This window comes from Cuculus canorus, chromosome 5 (assembly GCF_017976375.1).
Source record: "Cuculus canorus isolate bCucCan1 chromosome 5, bCucCan1.pri, whole genome shotgun sequence".
NCBI lineage: Eukaryota > Metazoa > Chordata > Aves > Cuculiformes > Cuculidae > Cuculus > Cuculus canorus.
The window spans coordinates 38942615-38962884 of NC_071405.1; the positions used below are offsets into that span (position 1 = coordinate 38942615).

General features: G+C 38.0%; 1 long non-coding RNA gene across 1 annotated transcript; it reads left to right on the top strand.

Annotated features, from left to right (window-relative positions):
• Nucleotides 1-9875: 9875 nt before the first annotated feature.
• Nucleotides 9876-19599, top strand: LOC128852426 (uncharacterized). The gene is made up of 3 exons (XR_008450262.1): nt 9876-10319; nt 14525-14580; nt 17788-19599. It is a non-coding gene; the product is annotated as an uncharacterized LOC128852426 (long non-coding RNA).
• Nucleotides 19600-20270: the final 671 nt, after the last annotated feature.

The following is a 20270-nucleotide window of genomic DNA, read 5'->3' on the forward strand; positions in this document are numbered from 1 at the left end:
CACACACACTATACATAAATGTGTTTGTTCAGTCTAGGCCCAGAAGAGCTAGGAGGATCTGCAGAGCCATTTTCTTCTCATTTATCCTTAGTGGTAAGGTCAGTTCAGCTTCTGCCATAAGTTACAGAAACACTGGATAATTCTCATTACGACCATTACAGTAGTCCCTGTGAGACCTCTATCTCTCAGAAACAGTAGCTGCCAAGAACATAAATGGAACCAGTTGCTCAACGGTTCCTACCAGATACAAAAAGTTCAATGTGAGAGAAATGCCAGGAGGTGTATTGCTCAATACCATCATGCCTGAAAGCATTCAGGAACTGTGCAAAAAAATCTGGGTTTTTTTACCATTATCAGCTAATAAATGTCAGTTACATTCCTTGCATGCTGATTTTTTCACCAAGTCTTTCCTTGCAAAGGATGCTCGGCACTGTCCTGTTACCATCTTTGCCTCAGTTTTAGTTTATTTTTCCATCTTCCCCGGTATCTCAAATAAAGTATAATACACAGTCTGGAATGTGTAGTATAACCATAGTTTCAGCTACTAGAAGATATTTATAAAACAGTTCAGAAGTGTTCGTTTTTCAGAGCGCTACACGGTTTCTGAAAAGTAAACCCAGAGGTAAGAAGATGCCTGTTGCTCATTGAAGTGGAATGAAGAAAAGTGCTCTGGGCTTTCTGGAAGATGGTCAGATATCTTTAGTGCTTCCTAGACACTGAAGTGATGATTTTGCAAGTCTCAAAGAAATCAGTGATCACTTGCTTGGAAGTTTCTGCTTGAAATATAAAATTTAATATTTTTAAGTTTTTCCATCTCTTCTCATGTGGATCATACTCTTGCTATGCAGAACAGACTTCGGATATCTCAGTGTCATCTTTCTCATATTTTTAGGACTGTGTAGAGGGCTGTCAGTAGGTGTCAATTTTGCATAGAGGAAAACAGCAAGGATTAGACTGAGGTAGTTCAGAAGATTATAGTCTCACATTAGATAAAGGCTGAATCATGGGATGGTCTGTCTCTACCTCACAGAGGTAAGTGAAGGAAGAATGAGCTGCTTCTGCTGTTCCTGGGTAAGATGATATATTTTATTCTGTGGTTGGATAGTGAAAGGTACATAAGGCTTTCAGATCAGACAGGCTCTGGAGAATCTTATTACAGGTGATTCTGAATTCCTGATTATGCTTAAGATCCTTTCAAGAAGGCAGTCCACTTGGTAAAACCAAATGGAAGAAATTTCTCAACTATGAACTCTGTGTTCTTTTTTATATTTATCAATAGTACGCTTCATAAAAAAGTGGCAGAACATTACATAAATTCCTTAGATTTTGAAACAATAGTGTTTCCTGTCACTTTCTCTCTGCATACATCCATGTGCGTGCGCGTAGGCACACACACAGACAGACATATACATATCTGTCTGTCTCTGTATAATCTTCAGCGGAAGCTCATGTATAGGGGAAATTCTGGGAATAATTAAGAAAAGGATACTGCATGCTCCAGCAGACGGAATACATCTTTTTCATTCAAAGCAGAGGTTTTTTTCTTTACCACCAACTTGCTACAATTAGGAGGTTGTTGGAGAGATATCAATTGAGATTTGGGAACTGTTTTCTGGAAATGTTTTGAATTAAAATCTAATTGGTAGCTTTCTTTGATAACTATTTTATTGTTGGGTGCAGCTAAATGGAAATCAACCACAAAGGGAACTCAATTTTGTTTGTCATCAATTTTAACTTGATTTTTCAAATGATTTACATATATGATGTTTTCCCCATTTGTTCTATACCATTCTAGGACTCCTGTTAGCAGCACTTAGACATTTGTAGTGTCATTTTCCCATTTATTTATGTTACTTTAAAATACTCTGTGTTATTTCAAATACGAGTATCAGCAAAATGGTGAAAAAGCAGTAACTGGACCAAAATGAAACTTGCTGCAGTTTATGAAAACCCATGGAATTAGTGGCCCCGAGGACTAAATTTCATTGGTTTTATCTAAGACATGTTCGAGTGTCGACCTACACCACAAATATATGATCATAACAAAGAAAAATTTTGAAAAGATCAATTTATGTAGTAACCACTTAAGAAGTCAAAAGTCAGATATACAGTCAAGTCACCCCAGTTAAACATGTTACCAGGAAGACATCACCTGAACCATGTCCATGTGTGATCACTAAGAAAATATAAATGTAAGATTATTCAGTGTACCATATGAAAAAGATATCTGTAAATAAGTATTGGAAAGATTAATAAATAATTTTATGAAGGGAAGATGGAGTACAAGAATCACAGCAGAGATCTAATTTTACTAACAATGAATGCCGAATAACCTGGGCATGCAGGACCCAAGCCAAAGCACACTTGACCGGGTCCAATTAACTGTATGGACTTTGGACTGTGCCCACGGAATGTAAGAGAAAACAGCCATTTAGGAAGGCCAAAATCCTTACAAAGGATTCATAGCTGATATTTGTCTGGAATTAATTAAGACTGTCATTAGTGCCAGACAAAGGACAGTATATAAGGGTTCACTCATTGTGGAAACACAAAAATTGAAAGCTTTTTCTCTTGAAAATTGAATTAACAGGCAAAAGTACAATAGGGGTTTATTTGAGCATTTGCAGTTGAAATGCATGTCTACTTAGCAGCAAAGAAGAGGATAACATCTTGCTCAACCATTGTATAGGAGCCTAGTTTCTCCCTTCTTCTGATTGATTTAGAAGTGAAATGGAGTTCACTTAATGGAGCATGACAACTGCAGAGATGTACCTTTCCCATAGGTCCCTAAGCAGAATCACAGTGTTGCTGACCAGGAGAGTCCATCAATACAGGAAAGTTGTAGGAAGTTGACATGACCTATGCACTTTAGTTCCTTAAGTAACAAACCAGCCACACCTACCCTGCCTCTGTGTTGTCAAGGTACTGCCTGAAAGCCTGCTTATAGTTGGAGTTTAGTTCCTACTGTCATAAGCTTTTGACTCTGAAAGACATTCACTCATGTTAGGTTGTTTTCCTGCTTTATTTGTGTTATTTGCATTGCGGATCCACTCCAAAAAGCATTTATAGAAAAAGGCAATCTTCTCTCTTGGCAGATGTGCTCTGCAAGTGCTTTAAGTCAAACATTTTAGTGACTATGGTGACTCAGATATTTTTCTAATTCTTTTTAACTGTGGTTGCTTTGCAAAGGGAGATTTGATTTATGTCTTCTATATGTCATCAGTATATCAATCTTATATACATGAAACTTAGGCTAAATGCTGACCATGAAACCTCTCTTTTTCTTTTTTTTAATACTGATAGTAATGTATAAGAAGAGAGACAAATGGTTTGAAAATAAAGTCTTTTCACTTCTAAAATAAGGAGCTATAATTTGGAAATTGCTGAAAGACTGTAACCATGATCTACGGTCATATGTTTTTTATACTTCTCAGATGGAAATTATACATATCAATGTTGCCTTGCATTAACTTTAAAAATGTTTGTCTTTTACAAAATATTTTTTCAGGATGTTTAATTAAATTGAAATGGATTTTCTCAAAAAAAAAAGGATTCCTTTGATAGCTTTATATATTCCTCACTGTGAACTTCAGAATTAGTAAGATCTCAAGAGCTTTGAGATTGACATTTAGATTGCTTTTTCTTATGACTTCTTGTTAATTTTTGCCTTCTTGTTAATTTTTGGGCATAAGAAGTATTTTGCCAGTATTTTGCCAGTATTTCTTAATGTCTGTACAATAACCTGGGCATGCAGGACCAAAGCCAAGTCAGTTTCTAAACAACATTTGAAAAGGTTAAAAAATACCAAAATCAGTTATTGCGCAACTTTGGCCGTGTGAGATCTTCTCCAGAAATCTGAGTAACATTCCTTAGCCCATTACTTTATCGTTTCACCTTGAACTGTGAAAGGTAAATCAGGATGGATGTCAGGCTCCATATAGGTGACATTTCCATACTTCTGCAGAAACTTTGGAAAGGGGTAGGAAGGCATCATCTTCATAGAGCTTTATCACTGAAAGCTTTTTAGAAAGAGAGGAAAGTGATCACCAGGCCCCACAAATCCGTGTGTGTGAGGGATAGACAGTGTCTCCATGGCAGAAATCTACCCAGGGCTGGTGAGTAATCACGTGTGTTTGGGATCTCAGAAGTTTATTTCTGTCCTCCTCATAGTGCCACTTCTGTAAGATCATCTCAGGCGTGGAGTCAGCCTCAGCCAGGGTCTAGCTTGCTATCATACTTGCTTCCACCAGGGTGTGCCAACAAAACAGACTGCATTCTGTTTCACAGGGTTAGAATAAAGCGTTGGAGTGAATAAAAGGTACAGTTAATCATGAGAGGTTTTTTGCTCAATCCACTTGTGAAAGTATATTTTAAGGCCAGTAAAATAATACTGAACATGACAGAAAAAAAAAAAATCTGTATGCAGAGTATTTTTAAGTAAAAGGTTTTAAAAATATCAGTGCAGACATACTGGCTTTTTACCTCTTCTTGTTTTAACCTATGACTGATTCATCAGTTAAGTGTAAAGAAACATCTTCTTATGGTAATTGATTCTCAGGGGCTAATAGTGTAAACGTAAATTCTCAACATAGATGTTACGTAGGTGGGTGTTAGAGAGAAAACATAAATTGTCAGCATTGTAAGGCAGTCTGTTCATACCATAAGGTTAGAAAGTGAAGAATGTTAGAAATCAGAGACTCAGAAATACCTCCCAGACTTTGCCGTGAGTAATTATAAGAAACATACCGTCAAGAGTTCATTCTAGTCCTCCAGTTCAACAGGTAAAACACTTGAAAATAACAGATTTCAGGTGAGATTTGCGAAAGAGCTTACAAGAGTTAAACACCTGTCTTCCACTGACCTTTTGCCACATAAATTCTTAGATATTCCTGAATACTGTTGGAACTTTATATTCTACTATAGCCCTGTACTAGAATTCATTTTTCTTCAAAGCAACTGTGATTTTTTAAACCATGGAGAATGAGAGAACAATATACAGTGAAAGCCCAAGATAATATTCTAGTTGGCCTAGCCCATCAAAATTTGTAAGACTAACTCCAGAATATTAGAAGGAATAATAAATACTGATGGTTCTTGCCTTCTTTGGTTTTGAATCCTTATAGTTTATGCTTTCCATTTTTTCTTTGGGAATCTGAGAATTTAAAACATACTTTATTTTTTTTAACAAAGTTTAAGATTTTTATGTAATCATGTGACTCCAGAAATCAGATCTTCAAAGGAAGAAACAAATAAATTTTAAGAGTTGTGATAAAGCTAGAAGACTAACCCATACGGGATTTATAATTCCTCTAAATAGTCTGGAGAATATAATCTGCTTTATGAAGCATACACTGTGTGCATGAGCTTCTCTGTTGTGCTGCATCTCTCTTGATCGTGACTGCAGGAGGATGGCTCTGACACATTCATACCACCACTGCCCAGTGTGAAAGTTGCCTGTGCAACACGAGCCATATCAAAATGAACCCGGTCATCCCCTGCAGTAGATGATAAGAGGAGGAAGTAATCATTTAAAACTCTTCCCCAACGTGCATACAATTCACAGTCCTCTTCAGAAAGGCCCTCAGACTAAACTCCTAGGCAGTAGAGGATCAAACCTGTACTTAGAAGGAGACATTTTACTTCCTTATTAATTGTGAAGTGTCAGTTCCCAGCAGCAAGCATATTCTAGTACATGCCTTTTTATGAAGATGTGAGAACCACAAGAAGTCTGGGATTCTAAATTCCTTTCAGATCCTTTATATAAAAAAAAAAGTCCAGATGTCGCACAAAACATTTAAAGGACTTTATTTGAAAAACATTTTCTTTCTAAATGAGAGTTTATGCAGAGTACAATTAAACATGTTTTTCTAACTAAACATACTAGTTTGTATCTTGTGGCAGGGGAAAACAAATACGTAAAAATAAAACCAATCTGAGACTCAAAGTTAATCATGTTGTGCCAGCTTGTTTCAGATCCCCCAATGAAAGGACATACACCTTCTCCTGCTGTAATCCCAGATTCCTAGATTTGCCTTCATGACCAAGGTCTTCAAACTGAAGCCTCAGTGCTGCAGTTGGTAGGGAATGTATCTCAAGGTTCTTAAATTCTGCTGATCACTATTCTTGCAAATATTTATGTGCCAATCCAGGCAATTACATCTATGAATGTACCAAGAGAAGATTCCTATGTACCCCATAAATTCTAGGTGCAGATTTCAGAACTGAAAAATTATTTCTGTTTATTTAGTTGAGGACTTATTATGCTTTGCTGTTTTTCTGAGACAGGCATGTTTCTAAAACCAGTCTACTCAAAGGCCGTCTTTCGCATCTTTTAAAGACAGATACTGTGTTTGCCTTCTCCAGTCCTATGAGACTTCCCTCAGCCTTTCTGTTTTCTTGAAAATGATCATTTCTGGTTCAGAGATTGCCTTGACTCACTTAAAAAGAACTTTAAGGTGAATTTCCTATCAGGCCTTGCTGGCTGAAATGTATTTAACTCATCTGAACACACTTTAACTCATGTGATTCCCATTGCAGACTCTACACATCTTCCCCTATAAATGAAAAATCTTGGCTTTGCAGCTAGGCTATTTGATGAAGAATGAATTAAAAAGGGCAGAAAATAGTTTATTCTGTGACACCTATTTTTATTTCTTTTTTTTTCCTGTTAAGTGATGGATGCTTTCTTTTTCCTTTCCTAATTTTTATTTTTTCCTTATCGTGTTTTATTAGTTTTGACATTGATAAGTAATTTTATACTTCAGCTTTTTTGAACTAAATTGCACATCAGTCTATTTCTTTATAGACATATTTAGCCATCATTGTTTCTATTTTGCTAGCCTTTATTTTCTTTTGACTTTTACTAGAGAAGTCATGAAGCTTCTGTATTGCTTTGTTACTCTTCCTCTTTTTCTCCTCCATTGAGCCAGATGGCTACTGTGCCTTTAATATCTAATGTCATAACAGCTACTTTCTCTAAGTCCTATTTTCCATAAGATTTCTTCACAAAAAGAGTCTATCTACTAGGTCCCTGACTTAGTCTTCTTTTTTCTGTAATAAACTTGCTGTCCTATGCCTGTTATTCTTACCAACATTTTTTCATGAACTTTCCTCTACCTTCTGAAACGTGCCTACAGTACACACCAAAATGACATGCTTCTGCCTTGCTGTTTTGCCACAGGTACTTGGTAATTAAAACTTATTTCCTTGCCCTTTTGCCTTCTACATTACCATGTTTCTCCCTGTTCAAATAAGTAAGACTAATCACCATTTTAATTTCATTGTGAAACTGTGCCTTTTTAGTGTTTCATCTTTCTCTCTCTCATTCCAGGACTACAGGAAAAGTGTACTAATTCTTGGCATACATTAAAGTGTGTTTCATTTTTCCTCTGCTTCTCCTGTCTGAAATTGTACTATACCAGATAGTACTACAGCCCTGTGATAAGTTCATCTCTGACACAACAGTTAAATGTCCATTTCACTACCTCAAGTTGGAGTGCATTGAGCTCTCCACCTGGGGATGGATGAGGAGCTGACTGAGAGTTTATTGGCGGGGATAAGGGAGGGCAGGGTCCAGTGAAATTATAGTGGAGGTCTCCTACAGGCCATCAGACCACAAAGCCCAAGTGAATGAGTCCCTCCACAGAGAGGTAACAGCAGCCTCACTATCGCAAGTCCTGATCCTCGAGGGGGTATTCAACCACCCTGATACCTGTTTGAGGGACAACACAGCAGGGCATAATCAGTCCAAAAGGTTTCTGGAATGCGTTGGTGACAATAAACTTCTCCAAGTCACCGAAGAGTCAATGAGGAGAGATGCTGTGCTAGACCTTATTCTAGCCAAAAAGGATGGGTTGGTCAGGAATGTGAAGCTCAAGGGCAGCCTTCACTGCAGTGACCTGGAAGTGGTGGATTACGAGATCTTTAGGGCAGCAAGGAGGGTACACGGCAAACTCACTACCCTGGACTTCAAGAGGACAGACTTCGGCTTCTTCAGGAGTCTGCTTGTTAGGTTACCACGGGATAAAGTCCCAGAAGGGCAGAGAGACCCAAGAAAGTTTAATATTCAAAGATCATTTCCTCAGGAACAATGCATCCCAACAAAGAGGAAGTCAGGTAAAAATGCCTAGAGACCTGCATGGACAAAAAAGGAGCTCCTGAACAAACTCAAACACAAAAAGGAAGCCCACAGAGGGTGGAAGCAAGGAGAGATAGCCTGGCAGAAATACAGAGAAATTGTACAAGCAATCAGCAATCAGGTTAGGAAAGCTAAAGCTCAGGTGCAAGACAATCTAAAGAACCTGCAGGTGCACAAGTCCATAGGGCCTGATAAGATGCATCTGCAGTTCCTGCAGATGAAGAACTGGCAGATGAAGTTGTTATCCATCATATTTGAGAGGTCGTGGCAGTCCAGTGAAGTTTCCTCTGACTGGGAAAGGGGAAACATAACCCAGGTAAATAGGAAGACTCAGGAACTACAGGTCAGTGAGTCTCACCTGTGAGCCCAGCAAGATCATGGAACAAATCCTCCTGAAAACTCTACAGAGGCAAATGGAAAATAAGGAAGTGATTGGTGACAGCCAAAGTGGTTTCACTAAGGGCAAATTGTGCCTGAAAAATTCGGTGGCCTTCTACATCAGGGCTATAGAGTTTATGGATGAGGGAAGAACAACTGACATCATCCACCTGTACTTATGCAGAACATTTGACAGTGTCCTGCATGACATCATTGTCTTTAAATTGGAGAGACATGGATTTGACAGATGGAACACTAGAATGGATAAGGAATTGGCTAGATGGTTACACTCAAAGAGTTGTCAAAGAGTTGCAGTCAATGGCTCGATGTCCAAGTGGACACCAGTGACAAATGGCATTCCTCAGGGGTCAGTATTGGACCTGGCACAGTTCAACATCTTTGTCAGAGACATGGACAGTGGGATTGAGTGCACTCTCAGCAAGTTTGCTGATGACACCAAGCTGAGACAAGTGGTTAACATGATGGAGGGAAGGGATGTCATTCAGAGGGACTTGGCAGGCTTGAAAGGTGGGCGTGTACAAACGTCGTGAAAGCCAAGTGCAAGGTCCTTCGCGTGGGTAGGGGCAACCCTGAGTATCAAGAGAGATTGGAGGGTGAAGGAATTGACAGCAGCCCTGTTGAAAAGAATTTGGGGTACCGGTGGATGAAAAGCTGGACATGAGCCAGCAATGTGTTGTCACAGCTAAGAAGGCCAAATGTGTCCTAGGCTGCATCAAAATAAGCTTGGTCGGCAGATCAAGGGAGATTATTCTACCCATTTACTTTGCTCTGGTGGAACTCCACCTAGAGTCCATCTCTGGGACCCTCATCACGGGAAAGGTACTGACTTGATGAGGTGAATCTAGAGGAAGGATACAAAGATGATTAGCGGGATGGAACAACTCTCCTCTGAGGACAGACTGAGAGACTTTGGCTTGTTTAGAGAAGGCTCCAGGAAGACCTTATAGCAGCCTCCCAATACCTAAAGGCCGCCTGTAGGTAACCTGGAGAGGGACTTTTCGAAAGAGCATGTAGTGATAGGGTGGGGGGTAGCAGTTTTAAGTTGAAAGAGAGTAGATTTATATTAGATGTAGGGAAAAATTCTTTACTGGGAGGGTGTTGAGGCACTGTAACTGCTTGTCTAGAGAAGTTGTGGATGTCCCATACCTGGAAATGTTAAAGGCCAGACTGGATGAGACTGAGCAACCTGATCTAGTGGAAGGTGTTCCTGCCTAAGGCAGTGGGGTTGGAACTGGATGGTCTTTGATTGTATGATTATGCCATAAGATTTTGATTTATTCCCTCTTACTTTTGGCCTTTGTGTATAAGCATAATAGATATTTATTGGGGTAACCTGATACTCCTTTCTGTCTCTCTTGTGATTCATGTTTCCTTCTAGGAGTTGTGGTAGATGGACTTCTACCATAACCTTATTCCAAGTCTTGTTTAAAAAGTTCCTAACTAGACTAATATGTCATTTTCTTTGGATGAATTCCCTGTATTGTAACAGCAGGCAGTTTGTGGAATATTGCTATTGTTGAAGGTGAAGCCCTTGTATCAATATAATCTGTGTGTCAATGTATTCATCTTTTCCCCTGCCTATTCTGATGGTCGCTTCTGGAAACCACTGGAAGAACCAAGGATTTTATAAACACAGATAAGTTTATTCTGCTTAGGTTCAGCTCTGTGTAGCCATTCAGACACTCGTGGTGAAGAAGCATGGAGTGCAGAGGGGAATTACACCTTCTTAAGCAAACTCAGCTAAAAAAGATTCATAAAGTAACCTTCAACAGCGCTTCAAAAGGTAAGTATTGCCATTCCTAAATTCTTCCTGCTATGATAGCTGAAGATATATAAATGTAATGTGGTGTAAAATGCAGGGTAACTGCCCCTTCCAGCTGCCGAGGGTTTTACTGTGGAGTTATGTTTTATGCTACACCATACTTGGAAAACACAGATAGTAGCTTTTAAGTACACTGAAATAAGAGGGTCTTTCTTTTTTGTTTTGTTTTCAGCTGTAGTGGTGAGTACATTTCTATAATCAAGCATAGATTCATCTTGCTATAACTTGTTTTCACATTAAAAAGTTTCACGTAAGAGTGCTACCTCTGGATTATCTGGTATATCATGAAAATAACAGACAAGTACAATGGGAAGTTTCTGTTGAGGCCATTATGTTGATTGGATTTCAATTTTACAAGATCACTTGATCTCTTCCAGCGTAAGAGATGGAAGCTGGCATTATTTCAATGTATTGAGAAAGAAACTGAATTTACAGATGACCATGAAGCTGGAAGTGTTTTTTGTTTTGAGAGAATAAAATAGGAGTAACTTTATGTAACACCAACAGCTTATAGGGGGAAAGAGTTTTAGGTAGACAGAAAGATTTAAATATGTGTTATCTCTTTGAGATTATTAATGTATCGATTTGATGGGAAGCAGCTTTATTTTATCTTAACTCCTACAAGCTTCAGTTTTCATTAGAACCATTCTTATTATAACAACAGTATTTTTATGTTTGTCTCCAGGGATTGTGATATGGAGAGGATGTAGTACAAAAACACACATGCAGTTTTTATGTTTCAATTTTGTCAATTTTTTTTTATCTTATTTGCATTCACATTGCCTTTCTGTACAAGCATCTCTTGTACAACTGATGCTTTCTCTTATTGGATTCTATTGTGCTGTCAAGCCTGGTTTAAAACACAGTAATCTCATAGACACTTACAATTAAGATCTTCTTCTGAATTCACGAACATATTAAAGATGCGCAGGTAGCAAATTAGCTGAGGATCTCAACAAACTGCACTTATGGTAAATATCCTACTTTTAGAGAAATAGGATGCCTTTAAAAGTCAACAGTTCTTTTGCAAGTGCTTTGTCACGTTTATGAAGCACTGCATCACATTTATGGCACACAGTGTCATGATAAGTTGTCCAAAGTGCCTGTCAGCTTATCTAACAAACTGAAAAAAATGAACAACTCAAAAGATTACCTTAAAGAGTAACAAGCAATCTTCAGAGGTTAGTCTATTTTTTCTCTTTTTTATTCATGAGACTCAAGTAGTGTCATTAAACTTTCTGTTTCTCCAGCTTATTTTGTTCTGCAGTGTAATTTAATGGAAATAGACTATTTTAATTTTCAACCATGAAAAGTTTTAAGTAAAGACATTTTTAAAAGTAAATAACTTTTAGGAGCTTTTTTTAAAAGCATGCAGCTGTTCTAACATAAGAGATCCTAGTTAGCTATTTTTTAATACAAACCACAAAGAGGTCAAAGAATCCAGAATTTTTTTACTACCCATTCACATTTAATGCAAATTCCAGCAATATATTCTTGCTATTTCTTTAGGCACCTTCAGAATGCCAGCAGGTAATTGAGTAATCTGAGCTAATGGTGCTCACGTCAGGTGCCTAAAGAAATACCCTGAGGATGACATTTGGAGCCGACTTATCATAAACTCCTGTTTCACAACTGAGAAGGCGATGAAACTGTCAGAAATTTAGAGACTAATAAGAAGAGAAAAGTGTTAACAAAAACATTTTTTTTTTGCTAAGGATTTTGTTCATCACGAATCTTCCAAAGGAATCTATTCTGATTTGCCCCGAACACCATTATTATATACTGCAGAGTAGAATAAGCAACAAGATGGCATTTCACAGCATCTGGGAAACACACTTCTTAGGACCATTATTTCCCAGAATCAGAGTTTTGTTTTTGATTTTGTTTTTGTAGTCTATCTCTGGAGTTGGAAAACAACCAGGCTTTTAAAAGCAGACTCTACCATAAGAAGTTAGGCAGGAGAAAAACAGTGATCTTTGTGGCAGCGTTAAGCAGGAGAAGCTTTAACATGTGAATTATTCCTCTTACAATCATAGTTGCTAACATGTGAGATTGATGATACCATTGAAAATAAGACTTTTTTATTATTATTTGCAAAACCAAATAAAAGAGATAGTAAAAAACACAAGGTGACATCTCCTAGGGTAAGAATATGAGAGTTTTAACAGAAAAGTTTTAACAGAAAAGACTAACAATTTAATTTAATTTAATTTGCCTAAGAAGGACTTAAACTTTCTAAGTTCAGGAAAGTGCTTTTCTGCACAGCTACCAGTCCTGGAACAGTTGTGGTATGGCCATTCTTGACAAATTCTTTCTAGATTTTCAGCAGTTACATACCCAAAAACCTGCCAATTCTTACTATTTGAGAACATGTGAATCAGTTCCTACTTTAAGGCATGGATTTTATCTTGGCACCTCAGCATTTCCTTGATACTGAAGCTAGGTACTCGTAGTTGCTTGGTTTTAGCGTTTGTCATTGCTTATTGACTCAACAGTTTAGGGCCCTTGGCTGTCAATATCTGTTTTTTGCAGCGAATACATATAAATGCTTTCTACATAAGGCAGGTGGACCCCCTTATGCGTACCTGTGTGCACAAGCCACAGGCACCAAGTTAGGAATCAGTGATTACTCTGGGGAAAACTCTCCACAATGTTTCTTAGGATATCTCATTTAGCCAAATACATAAAGAAACAAGAGTTTCCTTTGGAGTTTTCCTAGTGCTGGCCTCTTCCATTAACCAAGTAATAACACAAAGTATTCTACTCAAGATCATAGAATTATAGAATTATAGAATCACCAGGTTGGAAAAGACCTCTTGGATCATCAAGTCCAACCATTCCTATCTGCCACTAAACGTGAGCACCTCATCTACCCGTCTTTTAAATACCTCCAGGGATGGTGACTCCACCACCCTCCTGGGCAGCCTGAAGTCTTTCAGGTCTAACTTGCCATTACCAAAGACCACAGCACAATTAGCGCTTAACTCTGTAAGTGCTGTTAGAGCACATTGCAGTCACAGTGCTCAGCCATCTCTTCTGGCCATTCCCATGCCCTCCTGCTCCATATTTAAAAGCACCTGTCTCTCCATTAACACCTCGTTAAGGCACACACCTGCTGTGGTTTTACTTAAACCCACTGCGCAGCAGCCATTAACCCTGTATATTTCATTAAAAGGCACTCAGCGCAATAGCAGCAGTGAGCAAGGTTCATTAATGAGTCATGCAGCCAACAAAAATTGGTTTTGTATAAGTGTCTCCTTTTGGTTCAGTTTCTTCACACCCCACCTATTTAATAATTGATTCTGTATTAAATATGTTCCTCGGAAAAAAATACATGAGTGCACATGCATTAAATCCAGCTGAAACAGCACAGGTTTGAGACAAAACACTAATGGACAGTAATCCAATACATATTTATAAGTGTAAGAAAAGCAACAATGAAACCACAGCTCTGGGGCTTAGGAGACCTTAATTGTATTCCAAATTTGTCAAATGTGCAGTTTGACCAGCAAGTTGTGTTATCTGCCTATGATGCTTCCAAAAAGTGAAATGTATCACTGTATGTGCTTAAGTCAGGATATGTTATACATATATGCCTCACTGAAAAACAAAGGTGTGAGGCAAAGTACAAACCTCTGCAGTATCAACTGTGCTGAAACAAAAAAAAAAAAAAACAGAAGAAAAGATGTTCATTAATATTTGTAGCGAAGGAAAACTGATGTGTAAGCAGCTAGTATGATTGATTCTTTTGGATCCAAAAACCTCATCTCCTTGTTAGACAGCTACACAAAAGTATTGAATATCCTCCTTTAATATAACAATAAGAGGGAACATCATGGATGTATCCATACTTTTGATCAATTATTTGCTGCAAATTACATTAAGTGGTCACAGATCAGTAGTTCTTACTGAACACACTTAAGGAAGGATAATTTGCTGTGCAATTGCTTTTCATCTCTTCTTTATCATGGACTACTGTTTTCATTGGCCAGATCTCTCATACTTACACCACAGAAGATGCAAGAGTTTCTCTTTCAATTTCAATAGTGCCTATGCTGCTTAGTGCTATGCGTCTGTGCATGTGCATAAACATACTGTGTGGAAACTCTGAAGATCTCTATGCTACTTGCATTACAATTCTAATGACAATTCTCTTCTCATTTTAGCAGTTGCACTTGAACTTTAACAGAGGCCTGGATTTTACAGAGATCAGCTTAAAGAGGTAAAAAGTCCTGCAACTGTAGTAAATTCAACATTTGCTTTTTAATACATATAATGCTCATTTGTTCCACTGTATCTTGATAATAGTTTTCCTTGGTATCTTCTTGCATGGAAATCTGGTTTTCATTATTATTATTCACTTGACTGGTGCCAGATTTGCTAGTGATCCTGGATGTTTTTGCAGAATCAAAATATATAGGAAAAAAACTTACTATATGGAAAAAGTAGTTGTTCCTGCACCTCCCTTCCCAGATACCTACTTGGAATACAGATGAAAGTCCTTGCACATATTAAAAGCACCCACGTGCAATGTAAGGTGATCCACATATAAACCAACTCATTAAATCTGCTTATAGAGTTTACACATTTCTTCAGCAGATAAGCCCACCAATGGGGTGTTTTTAATAGGCATTGAAAGGTACACTTTATTATTCACTGAGTAAAGCTGACATTAGGTTTGATTCAGTAAGGAGCACTAACTGCATAAACAGATGTCAACTGCTATTTGGTCTGGTGACTATGGACTGGATAAATAAACGGAAAATCTAACAAAAGACAGAGAACTAAAGATAGGGATCTTCTTCAAATGACAGGAAAATGAGCTTACTAGCAAACTTTCCAGTATATCCAGTCGGTGTGCAACTGGAAAAAAGAAAATACAGAGTAGGTTTCTCTTATAAAGGAGGAATAAAGCAGTAATACAGTACTCAATAACTACTTCTGAGAAACACATCATCCCTATTTCATACATCATAGTCAGTATTTACTGACATTCATCAGAGAATGCTATGTAGGTTACTACACTCATTAGCTACCTGGAGCATACAGAAATAGAGTCCACTGAAGTAAATGGAATGAGTTCTATTGAATTCTGTGGACTAAACATCCAGGCCTCAACAGAGGCAGACTGTTCTGTTGGTAGTGAATTTTGCAATCCATTAAATTCTAGTGGCAGCTGTGTCTACCTATGTTTTCTCCCTCATGACCCTGCATTTGTACTAATATGTAAATATCTATCTAACTACAGCAACAGAGGTTCGCCCCATTCTGCTAAGCCTGTTACAAATACATACTGAATGACAACATCTTGCACAAATTTCTCTGTCCTAGGCTTGTCTCTGTATACTGACCCTTTCTATTGCTTCTCTGATGACAGAGAGAGGGAGGTATCACATACAAAGCAGAATCATCCCCTATGGAATATTTTGTTCTGTATGGTGGCAATCTCACTGTAATGCAGAACCAACAAAATGCTGAATTTTGGAAACAGGGAAGGGAGGCTGCATATTATAGACTAGCTTCTTTTTTATCAGTTGTAGTTGCTGGAGGAGGCAGACAATTCAAGCACAATTTGGGGTACAGTTTCATATCATACATAACCCAGTGTAGCCGTAATCAGGCCTGCTCTCCCCTCTCTCTGTCCAGCTGCCCCACCTGCAGGCTTTGCCCTTTCTCTTGTATTGAACTGAGCCAGACAGGCTTCCGACTGCATAGCACATCAGTCCAAATCAGTGATCTGATTGAAATCGGTAAGGGGAGGAGCAAATGAAAAAAAAAACCCAAATCACTTAACTGCTGTTTGTATTACTCGTGCCACAGCTATACTGGCATTCAGCCTCAAGCAAGAGAAATGGAAACCTGTTGGCTGCACCCAGCCAGGATGGTGCAGACCCATTCCTTTCAGGAACCGCTCATAGCTACCCTAGATGAGGAAGAAAACGAAACAGCAGCCTTTCCTTTATATTATGAGAATAGTAGACCAGGGCACAGCCCTTGAAGCCCTGAGAATGCTTTACACCACCAGGTAGTTTAATGAGGACTTTAAAACCATTCATGACCCCAACCCTCACACAAGAAAGGGAATTCTCATTGAGAATTGTAATCTATTTCACTCTTACTTGGTCCCTGAGTTTGCAAGATCATGAATCTCTTCAACTTTCATTGAATTCAGCAGAAGCTAATGGCATGCATCTTACTGGGACTTTAAAATTTGCTCATACTATAAAATTCTGTATTTGTAACCAAATATACTTAGCATTATTGGGATTTATGTAAATAAAACCCAAATGACCTGACAGACAATTTTTATACAGGGGAATAGAGTCTCAATTTAAGATGACATTTTAAAATTTATATAATTTAATAAAACAATTAATTTACATTTTTCCACTTATTTCATTATGAAACTTGAAGGGAGTTTCATGTGTAGCACCTACACTGCGTGTAACTCATGGATTTATTACAGTGAGCATCACTGTAAATGAGAACATTCACATTTTCAAAGGAAAATAAATAGTTAATGGTTTCAGAATTATTATTCTTTTCCACGCAATCCCATAAAATATTCCCAATGAAAAAGCTAATAGACCAATGGCGAGACACTTACATATGCAAATATGTTTCCGTGAAAGAGTTAAAGTGCTTTATAATATAAATTTGCTTTCAGTGCCAATATAATTAGATTGTAACAAGCAAACCCCTGCAACATAACACAGTGAAAATTTGAAAATTTGATTCTGCCTGGCAAACAACCAAGTCCCTGCGTGTGCACAAACCTGACATTAATAAGCTACAAGAGATTACATGATTTAGAAAAGAAGCACTTGGTGTTACAAAATCAAATAATAGATCTCTAGGCTATAATTAGGAGAATTGGGATTCAACAATGAAGTCATAATAATGTAATTTAGCTGTAAGTAACAGAGCCATGGAGTCACATTAGGAGGTGTGATCACATCTTTCAGCAGAGCTCGGCTGTGTAGACTTATTGCTGTTCAGTTTAGTCTAGTACACAGCAACCTGTTGGCACAGAGCTCAGGCTGACAGCCTCTGGTTCTCTAGGGGCAGCATGGCAAAGAGCCACCCATGCCTTTTTATTTCAGTCTTGTGACTTTTAAGTCAAAACAATAAAATTATATATACTGAGTGCAGAGTTGCCTGTGAATATTTGTATAAATTACTGCACAGCGTGGGTTTAGGGGCCATTTAAGAACAAATATATTAAAAAAAAAAAAAGCGAAATAAACTGCTGAAGCAGGGTGTCATGTTTCTAGTAGGCTTGATGAACATCTACTGTTCAGCTGCTTTATTAATCTATTTTTGCTTTTGGGAAATGGCTCCAGATCTGCTACTTTTCGCAACTGTAGTCCTAAGTCTCTTTTGCGTGATCCTTTTATGCTAGTGTGACAGGATTGTTTTGCCTGCTTAGCCCAAAACACAGGTGTTTGAAGTTTGTAAGAAATGGAGTGCAGGATGCAGCTCATCAGAGGTGCAGGCGCAGCTTGCTGTTTCTCACCCAGCCACAAAACACAGCCCTGCAGCCCACCATCCATGGAAGGCCACTGCAACAGCTGGCCCTTGGAAGGAAGCATCAGGGGAACTTCAGGCAGGCAGCGTGCAGCGACTCATATTGATGTTGACAGCACATCAGACTCAACTCTACAATTTTTGTTGAAGCTACTGTTTGATACAAGCCATTACAGAGCAATACATTGTACCAGCAGCTCCTCTCTTCCATTTGTGTATTGCCCAACAAAGATCCTTTCTTTGGCCTATTATTAGTTTAAGATTATTTCAAAATTTTTTGTCTACAACTGTTGTTTCTTCCTTCCTCTGTCATAGCTAATAAAACAGATACATGACATTAGTTTGGTGACTTCCCCGTTTAGGAGTTGTGTCTAGTTAGATGTTCAATGCTACCCGCTCAGTTATTTATTAACCAATTATTTCCTTGACTCTCTGCACACTTCATGGTGCTTATGCTATAATGCCAGGGAGCTTATGCTATAATGCTATAATTCTCCTACAAGTCTGTCCCCCATCTTGTCCTCTGCAGGACTCATAGAGACAGCTGAGCTGGCTCCCCAAGAGACAGTTAGCCAAGCTCGCTCCACAGCGCAAGCACCTCACCAGCCCTCAGCACCAGTTTGTGCTGCTACTTGAAATCTGACTTCTGCTCACAGAAGACCGACAAAGATATAAGATATAGGTGGTTGTCGGGTCTTGAAGTGTTTAAATCAACGCTTTTATCTTTAAGGGGAGAGGGACATTGGTTAGTTTTGTAACCTACTAGAGAAATGGAGGAAACAGACACCAACTTTGTATCCAGACTGTCAGAAAATTCAAACATGTTTGGATTTAAAACTTTGAAATGAGTTGATCACTTTTTGTTACTGTTTCAAAAGCTAAGGCTGGTGATCCAACAGTATTCCCATCTTCTGCAGAAATCCAAAAGCTTCTGCTTCCACCCAGTCTTTAATGCAACAAGAGCAGCAACCACCTGTGGCTTCTGCTTGTTCCATTTGATTTTTATTTGCAGTTTCTACCAATTACTGTTTATTTTATTAGTTGTTTATGGTTTTGCCATTTCTTGTTTTGATGACATTTTGATTTGCTTCAAACTGCCCTTTATTTTAATTTTCTTTCCCAAGCATATTGATTTATGGTCATTTCTTCTATTTCTTTTATGCTTTTAATGTTTTATTTCCTTTATTTGCATAGCACTTACATTTCATGACCTTTTTGTTGCTGCAGCTGCTGCTGCTTCTGGACTACTAGTGTTTTCTCCTACTTATCAACCAGGAAACATGAAGTGAAAGTACACCAAATCCCTGTAAAGACAGGCATCCAAATACAAAATCTTTTTTGATATTTCTTTATTATTCTGCAATTTCTTAAAAGTGTTGAGATTTTTCAACATGTACAATTTAAAATACTTTTTTTTTTCTTCTTAAAGAAACATACTATAGGAACTCTCTATGTTCTGCTCTAAAGACCCCATCTGAACACCTTCCTTTAGGCTGGTTTAATACTTGGTAGCTCTTCTAGGAACAAAGGCGTTTGTAATGGAGGTAACAGCATGAAAATTATAAATTGTAGAGGTCTGTCTACAACTCTCAGTGGAGTATTCATGGCTAATATGAAGTACTGTATGGACATTTAAAAATTAATATACTTGCAGTTAATGAAATGTCTCATAGGAAATTTCTACAGAACATTTAGGCTTAAATGTGCCTAATGAGTCTGCACTACCTGGCAGGTGTGTTTGCATATTGCATACACCTGGGATGTTTGTATGTGTCTGTGCCTGCCTATAGGCTATGTATATATATATATGTTTATTTTTATACACACGCGCACATACATATTTATAATAAAAATTACACATTTTTCATCTGATATATCATTTCCATATCTGCATTGTTCTATTTACCTGTTATTAGGGTCTATGTATAGGGCCTGTATCTATTACACATTATGTTATTTAAATGAAGGTATTAATCCTATTTGTGTTTGTAATCTCTCCTTTTCGACCTATTTTACCTATTAGCAAAGTTTACTTTGATTCTCCAGAAGCTGATGCTACTTCTGAGTTTTCTTAGTGAAATTATTGATATCAGAATCAGAATCAAATTGACATTTTGCAAGGGAAACGGGAGTATGTATCAAATCACCATCTTTTATTTGAATGCTAGGTGGTTTGCAATGACCTGTTGAATGAAGCCTGTGTTAACAACATACTGCTTGGATTCTCTCCCTTCCCCATTAAAAAGTTTCCTGTGTCATCTTCTAACACTGGTGTCTACACCCTCTATGTGTTTATGTGTGCAAAACAAAATGTATATATTTACACCTGCATGTGCACCTATAATGAGCCCAAAGCAGAACAGTCTCTGTCTCAGCTTGTTTGCA